Source organism: Saimiri boliviensis, chromosome 12, assembly GCF_048565385.1.
Source record: "Saimiri boliviensis isolate mSaiBol1 chromosome 12, mSaiBol1.pri, whole genome shotgun sequence".
Classification (NCBI taxonomy): Eukaryota; Metazoa; Chordata; class Mammalia; order Primates; family Cebidae; genus Saimiri; species Saimiri boliviensis.
Window position 1 is genome coordinate 115,810,988 of NC_133460.1, and position 16,790 is coordinate 115,827,777.

Below are 16,790 nucleotides of genomic sequence, written 5' to 3' on the forward strand. Positions count from 1 at the left end.
CGCGGGGGCGGGGACTCCCCAGGGGGGCGCGGGGGCGGGGCTCCCGGGGGTGGGGGCGCGGCGGGGCCGGTGGAGTCTCCTGGCCCCTGGGAACGCCCCGGTCTCCCGGCCTGGGGAGCGCCTGTCCCTTGAAGACCCTGAAACGGCGCCGCGTTTCCCAAGACCGAAAGCGGCCGCGAGCGGCTTCATCCGGAGTCACTGCGGACCCCTCCAGACGCCGAGGGCGCGACGCGGGAGGAACGTGGGGCGGGTCCGGAGTCCGTGGGGAGCAGCGGGCTTTGAGGCCCTGAACCGGCACGTGCCGGGCGGGCGTGGGGGTCTCAGGAGGCATTCCGGACCAACCCAGAGGATGAGGAGACACCGCTGGAAGTTCCCGGCAGACGCAGTGCTGGGGGGCTTGCGTTTCTAGAAGGCTCTCCGGAGGGCTGAGGCGTGGCCCAGCGTGGAAATGGACAAGCACCCCAGGTGTTTGTGGGAGTCCGGGCAGCCTTTGCTCAGGGCATTTTCAGGAATCCTGCTACGTGCCAGGCGCCCTCCTAAGCTCTGGGGCGGTGGAGCCCAACCTTTTTGGCACCAGGGTCTTGTTTGGTAGAAGACAGGGCGGTGAGATGGTTGGGGGATGAAACTATTGCACCCCAGATCATCAGGCATGAGATTCTTATAAGGAGGCCGCAGCCTGGATCCCTGGCAAGCACGGTTCACAATAGGGTTCACCGCCTATGAGCACCTGATGCCACCGCTCATCACACGGGAGGCGGAGCTCCTGATGCCACCGCTCATCACATGGGAGGCGGAGCTCCTGATGCCCCCTTCATCACACGGGAGACGGAGCTCCTGATGCCACCGCTCATCACACGGGAGGCGGAGCTCCTGATGCCACCGCTCATCACATGGGAGGCGGAGCTCCTGATGCCCCCTTCATCACACGGGAGACGGAGCTCCTGATGCCACCGCTCATCACACGGGATGTGGATATCCTGATGCCACCTTCATCACACAGGAGACGAGCTCAGGTGGTAACATGAGCCAGGTGGAGCAGCCGTCAATACAGAGGAAGCGTCACCTTCATGCCAGTCACTCACCTCCTGCTGGGCGGTCTGGTTCCTAACAAGCCCTGGGTGGGTACCAGTCCACTGCCTGGGGGTCGGGATCTCAGCTCTAGGGACACAGCGCGGACAAGAGCAACAAAACCAGAGTCCGTTCGGCATGAATGTTGCAGTTCAGTTTGGGGTGGGTGAGGCTGAGATGAACGCACAGCATTTCAGGTATGAACTTGCATCCTGTGAAGCGGGTTGATTCAGGAAGGACAAAGGGGCAGGCTCAGGTCTGCTGTTTGGCCCATGCCGGTAGGGGAGTCTGAGAGGAGACATCTGCAGAGGCTTGCAGGCAGTGAGGCAGGAAGTCAGGCGGCCACCGTGGGAAGAGGAATAGCCAACACAGGGGCCCTGGAGGCCCACGGGGGCACTGGGCGGTACGGTCAGCCACAGCACAGCACAGCTGCAGCCGGAGCAGGAGGCCTGATGGCGTGGCCTGGGTGGCCTTGGGCGGAGGAGTGGAAGGACCGGGCTCTCGGTACAGGGGTCCCCACAGGCTGCTGAGGCAGGCTATCGCTTTGGGGACTGCAAGGGTCCAGCACGGTGGCCTGGTCCTGGGGAGGGAGGGCTGGAAGCCGGCAGGTCCGCAGCTGTAGCCGCTCCAGACAGAGCCGAGGACCAGCCAGGACCTACGCTGCCGTCTGGTTTATTTCCGTTTTTAAAAATATGATTATTACTATTTTGTGATGTCCCTTTGGGTCATTTTCTTTTTCTCTCTTTTTTTTTTTTTTTTCTCACAGCCATGGTTTTTAAAGATCCTGGTTTGTGGAACCAGAGGTGGGAGTCACTGAGTCAGAATGACCCTAACCAGCTGAGACTTAAAAGCCCTGGAGAACAAGTGAGCCGACCCGCTGAGATGTGCCGAGGAAAGGAATCTCACCGTGCGGGGGCCGGTTCAGAGCCTGCCAGGACTGTGAGAACCACCGCAGGAAGACGTCGTGTGCAGAAGGTCGCAAGGGGGGTGGCTTCTGGGTGGGAATCTGCACGCCGCTCGCTGGCCTGCGGGCCCCCCAGGATTGTTGAGACACTTGCTCTTCCGAACTGAGCCGGGAATGCAGCCCGAAGTCGCCGTTGCAGACACTCAAGTCAGCCATTTTAATAAGCTGATTTTTAGTTGTGAAAAAAAAGAAGAGCTGGGAGCTTCTGTCCTGCAAAGCCAGGAGAATCTGCTGCAGTGCGAAAGACTGGAGGCCCTTCTGGGTGGGAGCTCCAGGTCCGTGTGTGGACAGGATGGGCTGGGGGCTCACGGGTGGGGATGAGGGGAAGCAATGGAGCTGGGAAGCCCCAGGAGGGTTTTTTAATTTTGTTTTTGTTTTTTTAGACAGAGTCTCAAAAAGAGTTGCCCAGGCTGGAGTGCAGTGGCAAGATCACGGCTCACTGCAGCTGCCAACTCCAGAGCGCGAGCGAGCCTCCCACCTCCCACAGGTGTGTGCCACCACGCCTGGCTGTTTATTTTTTGTAGAGGGAGGTCTCACTGTGTTGCCCAGGCTGGTCTCGAACTCCTGGGCTCAAGCGATCAGAGGACTAGGTTTGGCGACAGATCAGATGGGCTAAAGGCTGGGGTCGAGGGTGAAGTTCAGACTCGGGGCTCTAGCCGCTGAGCAGTGAAGGGAGGCAGCCGTGCTTTGAGGCGCACGAGCCCAGGACGGCGTGGCTCTGAGGAGCTGCCGTGGGCTCACGTGGGGAGAACCGGGCGTGGGCTCGTGCTGCGGGCGAGGAGGCAGACGCTGAGAATGGCAGTAGCCGGGCTGGGACCATGCAGCGGTCCAGTCCCACCGCCGAGCTGCTCAGCTGCTCAGCACAGCCCTGGGGGCGGCCTGGGATATCCAGTCACTACACTGAACTTCTCAGCCCCCCACTGTGTGTTGTGGTGATGCCAGAGCATCTGCTGTACCGGGTAATTGTAACATCGTGACAACACGCAGGACGCTGCCACTTGGGGCCTTAGAGTTTCCTGTTCTCTCTACTTGGAATGCTCTCCCTCTAGACACCTGCGTGCCTCCCTCTCTTCATTTTCTCTCAAGTGCCGTCTTACCGAGTCACCTGGCCTCCTTACGTAGACCGGAAAGCCCCCCTCCCTGCCGCATCGCTTACATTCTCTAGCCCCCTGCATTTATTTTCCTGCAGCGCGTCCCTAGTGGGGGCCGTGGGGAGCTGTGGAGCTGGCCAAGTGGCTGATTTGTCTGATTCTCATCTGTGTCACCTGCAGGGAGTCACATTGAGAAAATGGGTCCTCCAGAGCCATTTCCACGTGGTTTGGGGCAGGCACAGAGCCTGTGCACACTCCCTCACGTGTGCGTCCCCGCGAGGACACCTGCGTCATGCCTGGCTGGCAAGCTTCCCCGCCTTCTGGTGGCCTCAGCCCAATTTTCTCTTGGAAACACTCCCTGCGCCCTGTCTGAGCAGCTTGGGTGTGGGGATGTGTGTTGACTTTTGTGGAAACCTGATAGAAGAGGACCCACCTCCACACTACGGCCTCTGGGCGGTGGGGAGTCCCTGGGGCCGTGATGGCCGATGGCTCTGGAAAGAGCCTTCCTGGAGCTGAAGCCACAGCAGAGAGCCGGAGAGCCGAGCCACAGGTGAGCCGGAGGGAGGTGTCGCAAGAGCGTTTGCGCACGGGCATTCAGCCACAGCTGGCCTCCTTTTCCACGCCCCAGCCAGTGGATTTGCTCTTTAATTGGAGCACAACCTGAAGCTCCCAAACCAGCCTGGTGCCTCTGCCCAGCTGTGTGGTCCCGGCCCGGAGCCCAGGACGCAATGGGAGCGCAAAGCTGGGAGTGAGCTCACATCACTGAGAGCCAGCCTTTCACGGTCTCGCCCCCAGCATTTCTCTCGCGTCTCAGGGGCTGCCTCATTCTCTGTTCTCCTCTATGGCATCGTGCTTACTTTTAGAGTCTGGCGTTTCATTTCTAGTGGATTTCAGCAAGTAATTCTTTATAGTAATAAACCTCTCTGTGTTGCAAGAGTTCTGGGCAGGGCATGGTGGCTCATACCTGTCATCTGAGCATGGTGGGAGGCTGGGGTGGGTGGATCGCTTGAACCCCGGAGTTTGAAACCAGAATGGGCAACATAGTAAGGCCTCATCTCTACAAAATATAAAAAGAAAGATCTTCCGCTGGGGCATAGGTGGGGTCAGTTCTGTGGACGGTGCGGTGAAGTCACTAGAGCTTCCGCTGGGACACAGGTCGGGTCAGTTCTGCTGCGGATGGGGCAGTGAAGTCACTCCCTTTAGCCAAGGGCCACTCCTCCAGCCCTGGTGGGAGTGTTGAAGCCTGAGGGCCGTTTCCAAGGCTCCCTTTTTTCTGGTGATTCTTTGCTTAAGGAGAAGGTTTCTGATTTTGTTAGCTTTTTTCTTTTTTGAGGCAGGGTCTCTGTCACTCGGTCTGCAGAGCAGTGGCACGATCTTGGCTCACTGCAGCCTCAACCTCCTGGGCTTAAGTGATCCTCCCACCTCAGCCTCCTCAACAGCTGGGACCACAGGTGAGTACAGCCACGCCTGACTAGTTTTTTAATTTTCCAGAGAGAAGGCTAGTCCCTTCTCTATGAAAATTCAGGCACAAGCAATCCTCCTCCTGCCTCAGCCTCCCAAAGTGCTGGGATTACAGTATGAGCCACCTCACCGGGCCAGCATTCTTTAAAAATTGGGATATTGGATGGATTACAGAAAAGTCTATAAAACACCTTACCTCAGAACAGCTTAAAGAATAGTTTGAAAACAAACACCCATGTGGCCAACACCCAAGTCAGGAACTGGAACGAGCTGGGAGCCCGAGCCCCCCGCAGGCCCCCTCCCTCCTGCAGAAGGCAGCCCCTGCCCCGTTTCCCACTCTCAGCCTTTCCTTGCTTTCCTTGACAGTGTTAGCACCCTCCGTACCTAAGCAGTGTTTAATTTGCCCTGTTTTTTATTTTTGTATAATGTATTTAAAAAGGCAAAAGACTTACATGATCTGAAGAGAAACCAGAGTACTGTACAGATAATGTGGGGCATAAATGGAAGAAGACGCTCTGTGTTGGATTCTGTCTTGCTTTCACAAAGCATTTCAAACAGGGAAATACACGGACCTTGACCACATTGGATCCGTTTTGACACAGGCCAGTAACCCACACTCCTACCAAGACAGAGGACGTTTCTGTGGCCTCAGAAGCTCCCTCTTGCCCTGTCCTGGCCGGCAGCCCTCGCCCCTGGCCACCAGGAAGGAACAGTTGTTCTCCTTTGTTCTGTCACATGGTTTAGCTGGTTCTTGACCTCTCGTGAGTGACTCCGGCGCTCTCCAGCGTCTGGCTCCCTCACTCAGCACGCTGGATTTCAGATCTTCCTTGCTGCTGCCTGCACCAGTACCTTGTTCCTTTACATTGCTGAGTAGTACTCCACCATCAGGAAAGGACTCACGGTTTGTTTATTCTTTTTCTTTCTTCCCAAGCCATCTGGACACGGACACCGTTTCTGTACTCGTCCTCCTGTGGCTGGACGCCGGGACTGTCCGCAGCCTCTGGCTGTCATGAATAAAACTGATATGAGCACTCTTTTGGAGCGCGTATGTTATATTTTATTTTTCTTGGGGTAAATGCCTAAAAATGGGAATTGCTGGTCATAGGGTAGTTGCCGCTCTTAAAGAAATTTTCCATTTTCCCCAGGTGGTAGAATTTGCCCTCCCTGGTGCTCTGTGTCTGTGTTTTGTTTTGGACGGCCTGTGGGCGTCCATTGTTATCTGAGGGTGGTTTTTATTTCCATTTCTCTGATGTTTTCTGTGTTAAGCGCTTTTCCGTGCACTTACTGGCTCTTCATGTCTCCTCTGGGGGGTGTCTGTTTAAATATCCTGCCCATACGTTTACTGGGTTATTCTTTGATTACTGGGTTGTACAAATTCACCGTCTAATCTACGTACACACCTTTGTTAAATCCATGTATGGCAGATTTTTTCTTCCTGGTCTATCTTGGTTATTTATTTTCTTAACAGTGTCTTTTGATGAGCAGAAGTTTTTCATTTGCCGATGTCTGCAAGGAGTTCCTCAATGCTATTATGTTTTTCGGAGAACCGAATTCTGGTTTTCATGATTTCCTCCATGGTTTATTTTCTATTCTACTGAATTCTGCTGCTGTCTCGATCATTTGCTTCCTCCTAGTACTCAGTGTTTAATTTGCTCTTCTTTCTCTAGCTGCTTAAGATGGATGCATAGATGCACCTTCTTCTTTTATTTTTCCACCTTCTTTTTCATTTATTTATTGAGACCGAGTTTCATTCTTGTTGCCCAGGCTGGAGTGCAATGGCACAATCTCGGCTCATTGCAACTTCTGTCTCCCAGATTCAAGCGATTCTCCTGCCTCAGCCTCCGGAGTAGCTGGGATTACAGCGTGTCACCACACCTAGCTAATTTTTGTATTTTTAGTAGAAACGGGGTTTCACCTTGTTGGCCAGGATGGTCTTGATCTCTTGACCTTGTGATCCGCCTACCTCGGGCTTCCAAAGTGCTGGGATTACAGGTATGAGTCACCACACCCAGCCCCCACTGGCCTTACGAAAGAATTCCATGAGTTTTTGATTCCAGTGACCAAAGAAGCTGGACAGCTATGCAGAGAAGGCAGGGGCCATGGAAGGCTGCAGGAGGTTTAGGGGGTGCTGCAGGGGCCATGGAGGGCCATAGCAGCCTCCGGGGGCTGCTCCAGGAACAGAGAGGCTCCTTTCTGGAGAGCCAGGGGAACACCGAACAGGCAGAGGAGCTGAAGAGAGGAGCACAAGAGAATGATCATGTGATGGGAAAGCACGAAGAGCACTTGCGGAAGGTGAGTAGACTGGTTTGGCTGGAGCCAAGGGTTGGAAGATCAGAATTTGGAAATATTCAGAAAAATACATTGTAAGGATGCTTTCACTTGCCAGTAACAGGAAACCCAACCAAACCTGGGTCAAACTCTTTAACAGGAATGGACTGACTCACGTTCTGAAGAAGTCAGGAGGTGTGGCGGGCCTCAGTCAGGCCAGTCCAGAGTTCAAAGCCACACCAAGGACTTTGCAATTGTGTCTTTCCTCTCTTTTCCTGGGGGCTTTGTCCTGACTCCACCTCCCTGGCTTGAAGCCGAGGTGCCACATGACCAATTTGCCAAAAACATGATTTAAGGAATAGACTTCTTTAAAACAGTCAATGAACATGCACACACAGACAGAGACACACACGTGCACACAGACACACCCACACACAGACACGCACACAGATTTTGAGGTGGAGTCTTGCTCTGTTACCCAGGCTGGAGCGCAGTCGTTTGCTGCTGAAATGGCTTGCAATCGTGCACCTCCTGGCATTTAAGCATGCCCATGGGGAATCCTCCTCTTTAGTGTAGGCTGCCCCTAGTGACTTGTTTCTAATGAACAGAACACAGGAGAGGTGATGTGATGTTCCTTCTGTGGTTAGGCTGTGAAGACTAAGACTCTGGGACTTACTTGGCTTGCACTTTCTCTCTCTGGCTCCTTTTCGTGTTTATTCTGATGAAGCAAACCGTCCTGTTGTGAGATGCCTCATGGAGAGCCCGAATTGGCAAGAAACTGAGCAGTGAGGTCCTTGGCCGGCCCAACAGCCTGAGAGAAGCTGAGTCCTGCTAACAGGAGGAGAGAGTTTGGAAGTGGAACTTTCCCCTGTTGAGCCTTCAGATGAGACCACAACCTCAGCCAACACTTTGGCTGCAGCCTCACGAGAAAACCTGAAAAGAGAACTCATCTAAGTTGTTCCAGAATTCCTGACACAGACACTGTGAGATAATACATGTATGTTGTTGTCAGCCTCTAAGGTTTGGGGTAATTTGTTATGCAGCAATAAATAATAAACAGGTACACTACTGGGATTTTTACTGGAAGTCTATTAAGCCTATAGGTCACTTTGGGGAGAAATGACTTCTTTACCATGGCTGAGGTTTCCAGGCAAAGAACAATTCAACTATATTATGTAGGCTTTCTTTAACATCTCTCAAACTTTTATAATTTTCTTTACAGAGATCTTGCACATTTATACTGAGAGACTTCATTTTTTTGTATTATTGTAAACTGTTAATTTTATTTTCTTTTCTAAATTATTTTCAGATAGATTTTAATCTAGCAATATTGTTAAACTATTTTATTAATTTTAATAACTTATCTGTAACATGTTTTAGATTTTCTACCTATACAATTATACCATCTTCAAAAGATGTTTTTTTTCTCTCTTTAGATCTTTCATTATGTTATTACTGCTCTACTATGATGTTTAGATCCTCAGTACAATGTAGAATGAAAATTATAATCATGGGGCCTAGTTGTCTCATTTCAGGTCTCCCAGAATCTTCTATCATTTCTTATGATGATCCGTCACTTCATGTGATAATCTGTTATCTTTCTTCCTTCTTTTTCTTTCTTTTCTTTTCTTCCTTCCTTCCTTCTGTTCATTTTTTTTTTTAGATGGAGTTTCACTCTTGTTACCCAGGCTGGATACTCGGCTCACCGCAACCTCCGCCTCCCGGGTTCAGGCAATTCTCCTGCCTCAGCCTTCTGAGTAGCTGGGATTACAGGCACGCGCCACCATGCCCAGCTAATTTTTTGTATTTTTAGTAGAGACGGGGTTTCACCATGTTGACCAGGATGGTCTCGATCTCTTGACCTTGTGATCCACCTGCCTCGGCTTCCCAAAGTGCTGGGATTACAGGCTTGGGCCACCGTGCCCGGCATCCTTCCTTCCTTTTTATAGACACAATTCATTGTTAAGAAGTTCCTTTCAAGGCCAGGCGTGGTGGCTCACGCCTGTAATCCAAGCAGTTTGGAGGCCAAGGTGGGTGGATCACCTGAGGTCGGGAGTTCAAGACCAGCCTGACCAACATGGTAAAACCCCATCTTTAAAAAAAGATAAATACATAAAAATAAAAAAAAGAAGTTCCTTTCTAGGCCGGGCGTGGTGATGGGCCTCAATCTCCCAGGCTTAAATGATCCTCCTGCCTCAGCCTCCTGAGTAGTTGGGGCCACAGGTGTGTGCCACCATGCATGACTAATTTAAAATTTTTTCTGTAGAGATGGGGTCTTGCCATGTTGCCCATGCTAGTCTTAAATTCCTGGGGTCAAGCAATCCTTCTGCCTTGGACTCCCAAAGTGTTGGGATCACAGGCATAAGCCACTGTGCCTGGCTAGCCCTATTTTCCATTATCTGGAAGAGTTTGTGTAAGTTGGGTTTTTTTTTGTTTTTTGTTTGTTTGTTTGTTTGTTTGTTTGTTTTAAGACAGAGTCTCATTCTGTTGTCCAGGCTGGAGTGCAGTGGCATGATCTCAGCTCACTGCAACCTCCTCTGCCTCCCAGATTCAAGCAATTCTCATGCCTCACCCTCCCGAGTACCTAGGATCATAGACATGGCGCCAGGCTACCATGCTGGGCTAACTTTTGTATTTTTAGTAGAGATGGGGTTTTACCATGTTGGCCAGGCTGGTCTCGAACTCCTGACCTCAAGTGGTCTGACTGCCTCAGCCTCCCAGAGTGCTGGAATGAGCCACCACACCTGGCCTGTATAAAGTTTTAATTGTTTGTTCCTGCACATTTGGTAGAAACTGCCAGTGAAGCCATCTGTGCTTAGATGGGAAATGTCTGTTTGGGAAAAGATTTTTCACTGCTGATTTGGTGTCTTTAAAAATCTATTTTTTTCTGCATTCATTTTGTTAAATTTCCAGGAATTTATTCATTTTATTTTAAATTTTTATATTTATTGATGCAAAATTTACATAATCTTTTTTATTTTTAAATATCTAAAGCATTTCAACAGATTTTTCAGAAGTTGGTGAATTACATGGGTATTTTCAGATCATCACTTTTGGCCTAGTTTATCTGTGATTTTCCCCGTTTCTTCAGTTTCTGCCTTATATTTATTAGTTTCTTCTTTTACTCCATTTGGGTGTGGTTTACCATTTTTGTAAGTTCCTGAGATAGAACTTCTCAGTTCCTTAGCTTCAGCTACTTCCTTCTGCTGTACACACTTGGAAATATAAAACACTAAGTATAGCTTTAGTTGCATTCCACAAACTTGATATTTACTACTTTGATTATGGCTTAAGAGCATTTTCTAACTTTTATCATGATTTATTTATCGTTTGACCAAAATTGGTTATTTAAAAGTGTGTTTGTAAATTTTCAAACATGTGACTGATTTCTAGCTATCTTTTTGCTATTGATTTCTAGCTTAACCACATTATGGACAGAGAATATGCTCTGTATGATTTTAATTATTTGACATTTTTTGGACTTGGAATATGGTTAATGTTTATAAAAGTCCCGCTTGGGCTTGAAAATATTGTGTGCTGTTAAAGGAGACTATATTTGTCTATTAGACCCAGTGTGTTAATGCAGTTATTCAGCATTTACTGTGCTTATTGTGGTTTTTGTTTGTTTGTTTGTTTTTTGTTTTGTTTTTTGAGATGAAGTCTTGCTTTGTCACCCAGGCTGGAGTGCAGTGGCATGGTCTTGGCTCACTGTAACCTCCGCCTCCCGGGTTCAAGTGATTCTCCTGCCTCAGCCTCCAGAGTAGCTGGGATTACAGGCAAGCACCATGCCCAGCTAATTTTTTTTGTGTGTTTTTTTTTCTTTTTTGACATGGAGTTTCACTCTTGTTACCCAGGCTGGAGTGCAATGGCGCGATCTCAGCTCACCGCAACCTCCGCCTCCTGGGTTCAGGCAATTCTCCTGCCTCAGCCTCCTGAGTAGCTGGGATTACAGGCATGCGCCACCACGCCCAGCTAATTTTCTGTGTTTTTAGTAGAGACGGGGTTTCACCGTCTTGGTCAGGCTAGTCTCGAACTCCTGACCTTGTGATGCGCCTGCCTCGGCCTCCTAAAGTGCTGGGATTACAGGCGTGAGCCACCGCACCCGGCCTGCGTGTACTTATTGTTTACCTATCTGTTTATTCTAATAATTACTGAGGCAGGGATCTTAATTTCTTCCATGATGATTATGGATTTTTCTATTTTTTTATACATTTCTGTCAAATTTTGCTTTATATATTTTTAAGTTGTGTTATTATGTCCATATACATTTAAGTTTTATATATCTTCTTGATGAATTGAACCCTTTAATATAGGTGACCATCTTTACATGAACACATTTGCCATCAAGCCTATTTTCTCAGATATTAATATAGCTCACCAGCTTTGGGGATGCGGGCGTTGGTATAGACATGAGATGCTTTTTCCCACCCATTTACTTTTATATGACCTCTATTCTTAAGTTTTATGATGCGTCTTTTTTTCTAAAGGAATTTTCCATATTCAAGGTTCCCTGCGGTCTTTATCATCCACAGCAAGTCAGCTGTCAACACATTCTGTTCGTTTTTCTTCTTCTGAAAATGTTGGATTTCACTTTGACTCTTGAAGGGTGTTTTCTCTGCACGTGGCATCCTGACGGCTGTTTTCCGCCAGCCCTTCAGCAGTGTTCTTCCCTCCCTTCCACCCTCCGTGCTTCCTGCAGCCCAGCTGCCGGTCCCCCGTGGGTGACCCCGTGCGCTACTATTTTCTCAAATATTTTTTTCTTAACCACAGTCTTCTCTTCTTCTATGACGTTGATCACACAGATATTAGACCTTTTCACATTGTCGGGGGTTGGAGACCAGGCTGGCCAGCATGGTGAAACCCTGTCCCTACAAAAATTAGCCGGGCGCCGTGCTGTGCACCTGTAGTTCCAGCTACCCGGGAGGCTCAGGCAGGAGAACGGCTTGAATCAGGGAGGCGGAGGTTGCAGTGAGCCGAGTTTGTGCCATGGTACTCCAGCCTGGGCGACAGAGCGAGATTTTGTCTCAAATAAGGAAAGAACTCCTGACCTCAGCCTCCGAAAGTGCTGGGATTACAGGAGTGAGCCACCACACCTGGCCTGTTCTCTGCTTTATTACCCAGTTTTTTGTATTATTTTTAAAGACAGAATCTGGCTCTGTCACCTAAGCTGGAGTACAGTGACATGATTATTCACTGCAACCTTGAACTCCTGGGCTTAAGCTATCCCCTCACCTCAGCCTCCCGAGTAGCCGAACCTATAGGCACACACCACCACGCCCGCTAATTTTTAATTTTCTAGGAGAGACAGGGTCTCACTATATTGCCCAGGCTGGTCTTTATTTTTCCTTTTTTTTTTTTTTTTTTTTTTGAGACGGAGCCTTGCTCTGTTGCCCAAGCTGGAGTGCTGCTGCCCCAGTCAGCCTGTCCAGGAGGATTACTTAGCAGTGATTTTTTTTCTGATTATATGTGTATGTTTAATTGATATGTAATAAGTGTACATATTATTTTTTAACCTTCCATTTCTCCTGCTTGTTTGGAAATTATATATTCTGTTTCTGTTCTTTTTGCAACTACGTAGAAACGACAAAATGCGTAATCAACTTACCAAAGTTGAAACTAGCCAATGCGTTGCCGCTCCCTTTGAACAAACGCATTGACTCTGGTCAACCCCTCCTGAGCTGTGCGTTATTTCTGTTCTATATTTTAATTGTACCTTTTTAAACTTAAAAGGTGTTACAATTATTGTTTTGTAAAATCTTTTTTTTTTCTTTTCTTTTCTTTTTTTTTGAGACGGAATCTCACTCTGTCACCCAGGCTAGAGTGCAATGGTGCAATCCTGGCTCACTGCAACCTCCACCTCCAGGGTTCAAGTGATTATCCTGCCTCAGCCTCCTGAGTAGCTGGGACTACAGGTGCATGCCACCAAGCCCAGATAATTTTTGGATTTTTAATAGAGATGAGGGTTTTGCCATGTTAACCAGGCTGGTCTCAAAGTCCTGATTTCAGGTGATCCACCCGCCTCAGCCTCCCAAAGTGCTGGGATTACAGGTGTGAGACACCTCACTAGGCCTGTTTTATAAAATCAGTTTTTGTTTACCTTTACCTAATTTTAAACTACTTTATGTACTTTTTATTATTTCTTGCATTTTATGCCTCCTAAGATAAATTTATGTCCATCTGAAAATTAAATTTTCCTTTAGTAACAGGTCTATGGTAGCAAACTCTCTTACTAATTTTTGATTGTTTAGCTATTAACTTTTCTTTCTGTGCACTGATAATATTATCCTAGTGTTTTCTGGCTTCTGTTGTAACAGTTAGAAGCCAGCTGTCACCGCATAAACAGAACCAAAGACAAAAACCACATGATTATCTCAACTGATGAAGAGAAGGCCTTTGACAAAATTCAACAGCCCTTTATGTTAAAAACCCTCAATAAACTAGGTATTGACGGAACGTATCTCAAAACAGTAAAAGCTATTTATGACAAACCAACAGCCAATATCGTACTGAATGGGCAAAAACTGGAAGCATTCCCTTTGAAATCTGGCACTAGACAAGGGTGCCCTCTCTCACCACTCCTATTCAATATAGTACTGGAAGTTCTAGCCAGAGCAATCAGGCAAGAAAAAGAAATAAAGGGTATTCAAATTGGAAAGGAGGAAATCAGATTGTCTCTATTTGCAGATGACATGATTGTATATCTAGAAGACCCCATCGTCTCAGCCCAGAATCTCCTGAAACTGATAAACAACTTCAGCAAAGTCTCAGGATACAAAATCAATGTGCAGAATCACAAGCATTCCTATACACCAGTAACAGACTTAAAGAGAGCCAAATCAAGAACAAAGTGCCATTCACAATTGCTACAAAGAGAATAAAGTACCTAGGAATACAACTAACAAGGAACGTAAAGGACCTCTTCAAGGAGAACTACAAGCCATTGCTCAGCGAAATAAGAGAGGATACAAACAGATGGAGAAACATTCCATGTTCATGGTTAGGAAGAATCAACATTGTGAAAATGGCCATACTGCCCAAAGTAATTTACAGATTCAATGCTATTCCCATCAAGCTACCAATGACCTTCTTCACAGAACTGGAAAAAAACACCTTAAACTTCATATGGAACCAAAAGAGAGCCCGCATAGCCAAGTCAATTCTAAGCAAAAAGAACAAAGCAGGAGGCATCACACTACCGGACTTCAAACTATACTACAAGGCTACAGTAATCAAAACAGCATGGTACTGGTACCAAAACAGAGATATAAACCAATGGAACAGAACAGAGGCCTCAGAGGAAACACATCTACAACCATCCGATCTTCAACAAACCTGACAAAAACAAGCAATGGGGAAAGGATTCCCTGTTTAATAAATGGTGTTGGGAAAACTGGCTAGCCATGTGCAGAAAGCAGAAACTGGACCCCTTCCTGACACCTTACACTAAAATTAACTCCAGATGGATTAAAGACTTAAACATAAGACCTAACACCATAAAAACCCTAGAAGAAAATCTAGGCAAAACCATTCAGGACATAGGTGTAGGCAAGAACTTCATGACCAAAATGCCAAAGCATTGGCAACAAAAGCCAAAATAGACAAATGGGACCTAATCAAACGCCACAGCTTCTGCACAGCAAGAGAAACAGTCAGTAGAGTGAATCAGCAACCAACAGAATGGGAAAAAATTTTTGCAGTTTACCCATCTGACAAGGGGCTGATACCCAGAATCTACAAAGAACTAAAACAGATTTACAAGAAAAAAAAAAAAAAAAGCCCATTCAAAAATGGGCGAAGGATATGAACAGACACTTTACAAAAGACATATATGAGGCCAACAAACATATGAAAAAATGCTCATCACTACTGGTCATTAGAGAAATGCAAATCAAAACCACACTGAGATGCCATCTCACGCCACTTAGAAAGGCAATCATTAAAAAATCTGGAGACAACAGATGCTGGAGAGGATGTGGAGAAATAGGAACACTTTTACACTGTTGGTGGGAGTGTATATTAGTTCAACCATTGTGGAAGACAGTGTGGCGATTCCTCAAGGACCTAGAAATAAAATTCCATTTGACCCAGCAATCCCATTACTGGGTATATATCCAAAGGATTATAAATCGTTCTACTATAAGGACACGTGCACACGAATGTTCATTGCAGCACTGTTTACGATAGCAAAGACCTGGAACCAACCCAAATGCCCACTGATGATAGACTGGACAGGGAAAATGTGGCACATATACACCATGGAGTATTATGCAGCCATCAAAGCGATGAGTTTGTGTCCTTTGTAGGGACATGGATGAACCTGGAAACCATCATTCTCAGCAAACTGACACCAGAGCAGAAAATCAAACACCACATGTTCTCACTCATAGGCGGGTGTTGAACGATGAGAACACATGGACACAGGGAGGGGAGCACTACACACTGGGGTCTGTAGGGGGGTAAAAGGGGAGGGACAGCAGGGGGTGGGGAGTTGGGGAGAGGTGGCATGGGGAGAAAAGCCAGATATAGGTGAAGGGGAGGAAGGCAGCAAATCACACTGCCACGTGTGTACCTATGCAACAGTCTTGCATGTTCTTCACATGTACCCCAAAACCTAAAGTGCAATAAAAAAATATACAGTGCATTGGAATAAAATTCAGAGTCCAGATTAAAAAAAAAAAAAAAAAAAGCAGCAGCAGCCCGCTGTCATTCTGAGAACCAAACCCTTGGAAAGGCTGTTTTAAAATCACTTACTCTGATGTGTCTTGAGTTTTCTGTTTTTATCTGCTTGGAATTTGTTGGGCTTCTTGAATATGTGGATTTATCTCTTTTTCTTATTTTTTTCTTTTTCTTTTCTTTTCTTTTCTTTTTTTTTTTTTTTTTTTTTTTTTTTTTTTTTTTTGAGACAGTCTTGCTCTGTTGTCAAGGCTGAAGTGCAGTGGCATGATCCTGGATCACTGCAACCTCCGCCTCCTGGGTTCAAGCAATTCTCCTGCCTCAGCCTCCTGAGTAGCTGGGATTACAGGCACGTGCCACCACACCTGGCTAATTTTTGTATTTTTAGTAGAGACAGGGTTTCACCATGCTGGCTGGGCTGATATTGAACTCCTGACCTCGTGATTCGCACGCCTCAGCCTCCCAAAATGCTGGGATTACAGGCATGAGACACCTGGCCTATTTCTTTTACCAGTACTATCAAAGACTCAACTGTTACTGCTTCTGATATTGCTTCTGGCCCATTTCTGTCTGATCTTTTGGGAACACTAATTGAACATACATTAAACATTTATTTATTTATTTTTTTACTCTGTTCTCCATCTCTCTTAACCTCTCTTTCTGATTTTTAATTTTTTGTATCTCTGGGTTGCTTTCTAGATAGTTTCTTCAACCTGTTTTATGGTTCACTAATTCTTTGGCTGTGGCTAATTTGTTATTAAACCTGGTTTTTAATTTTGGTTATTATATTTTTTCATTTCCAGAAATTCCACTGGGTTGCTTTTCAAATACGCTAGTCTATTTTACACAGTTCCTGGCTTTCCCCAGAAAATTTCATCTTGCTTTTTATGCCTCTAATCAGAGTGTGCCTAATTTTAATATCTTCGTGTGGTAATTTGAATATCTGAGGTTTTTCTAGGTCTGTTTGGCTGTCTTCTCCTTCCTGCATACCCCTCTCCTCCTTTTTTCTTTTTATCTTATCTTCCATATCATATTTGCTTTTGACTGTCCTTGAAAATTTGCTTGTAGGGGTCCTGCGAGCCCTACATGAAGCTGTCCCTCCAAAGAGGCTCGCATTTGCTTCATCCAGGCGCCCAGGGGCCGTGGAAAGCAGGGACCACTTTACCTTAAATTACAGGCTTGAAGTGTTCCAGGTCATGCGTGTGATCCAGGTCACCCGCGTGATGCAGCTTTGGACATGGCTGGCTCCTGCTTCCGTCTGCTCT

General features: G+C 47.1%; 1 long non-coding RNA gene across 8 annotated transcripts; it reads left to right on the forward strand.

Moving 5' to 3' along the window:
* Positions 1 to 31: 31 nt before the first annotated feature.
* LOC104650206 (uncharacterized) lies at positions 32 to 15,501 on the forward strand. Of its 8 annotated transcripts, none has more exons than XR_012512976.1 (8): positions 32 to 1,118; positions 1,835 to 2,307; positions 2,416 to 2,519; positions 3,304 to 3,673; positions 4,461 to 4,574; positions 5,024 to 6,876; positions 7,580 to 7,849; positions 13,537 to 15,501. It is a non-coding gene; the product is annotated as an uncharacterized LOC104650206 (long non-coding RNA). The 8 variants fall into 8 exon arrangements; XR_012512977.1 differs by lacking the exon at positions 13,537 to 15,501 and adding an exon at positions 13,167 to 13,507; XR_012512975.1 differs by lacking the exon at positions 13,537 to 15,501 and having other exon boundaries at positions 5,024 to 5,629; positions 6,349 to 6,876; positions 7,580 to 13,157.
* The last annotated feature ends 1,289 nt before the right edge of the window (positions 15,502 to 16,790 follow it).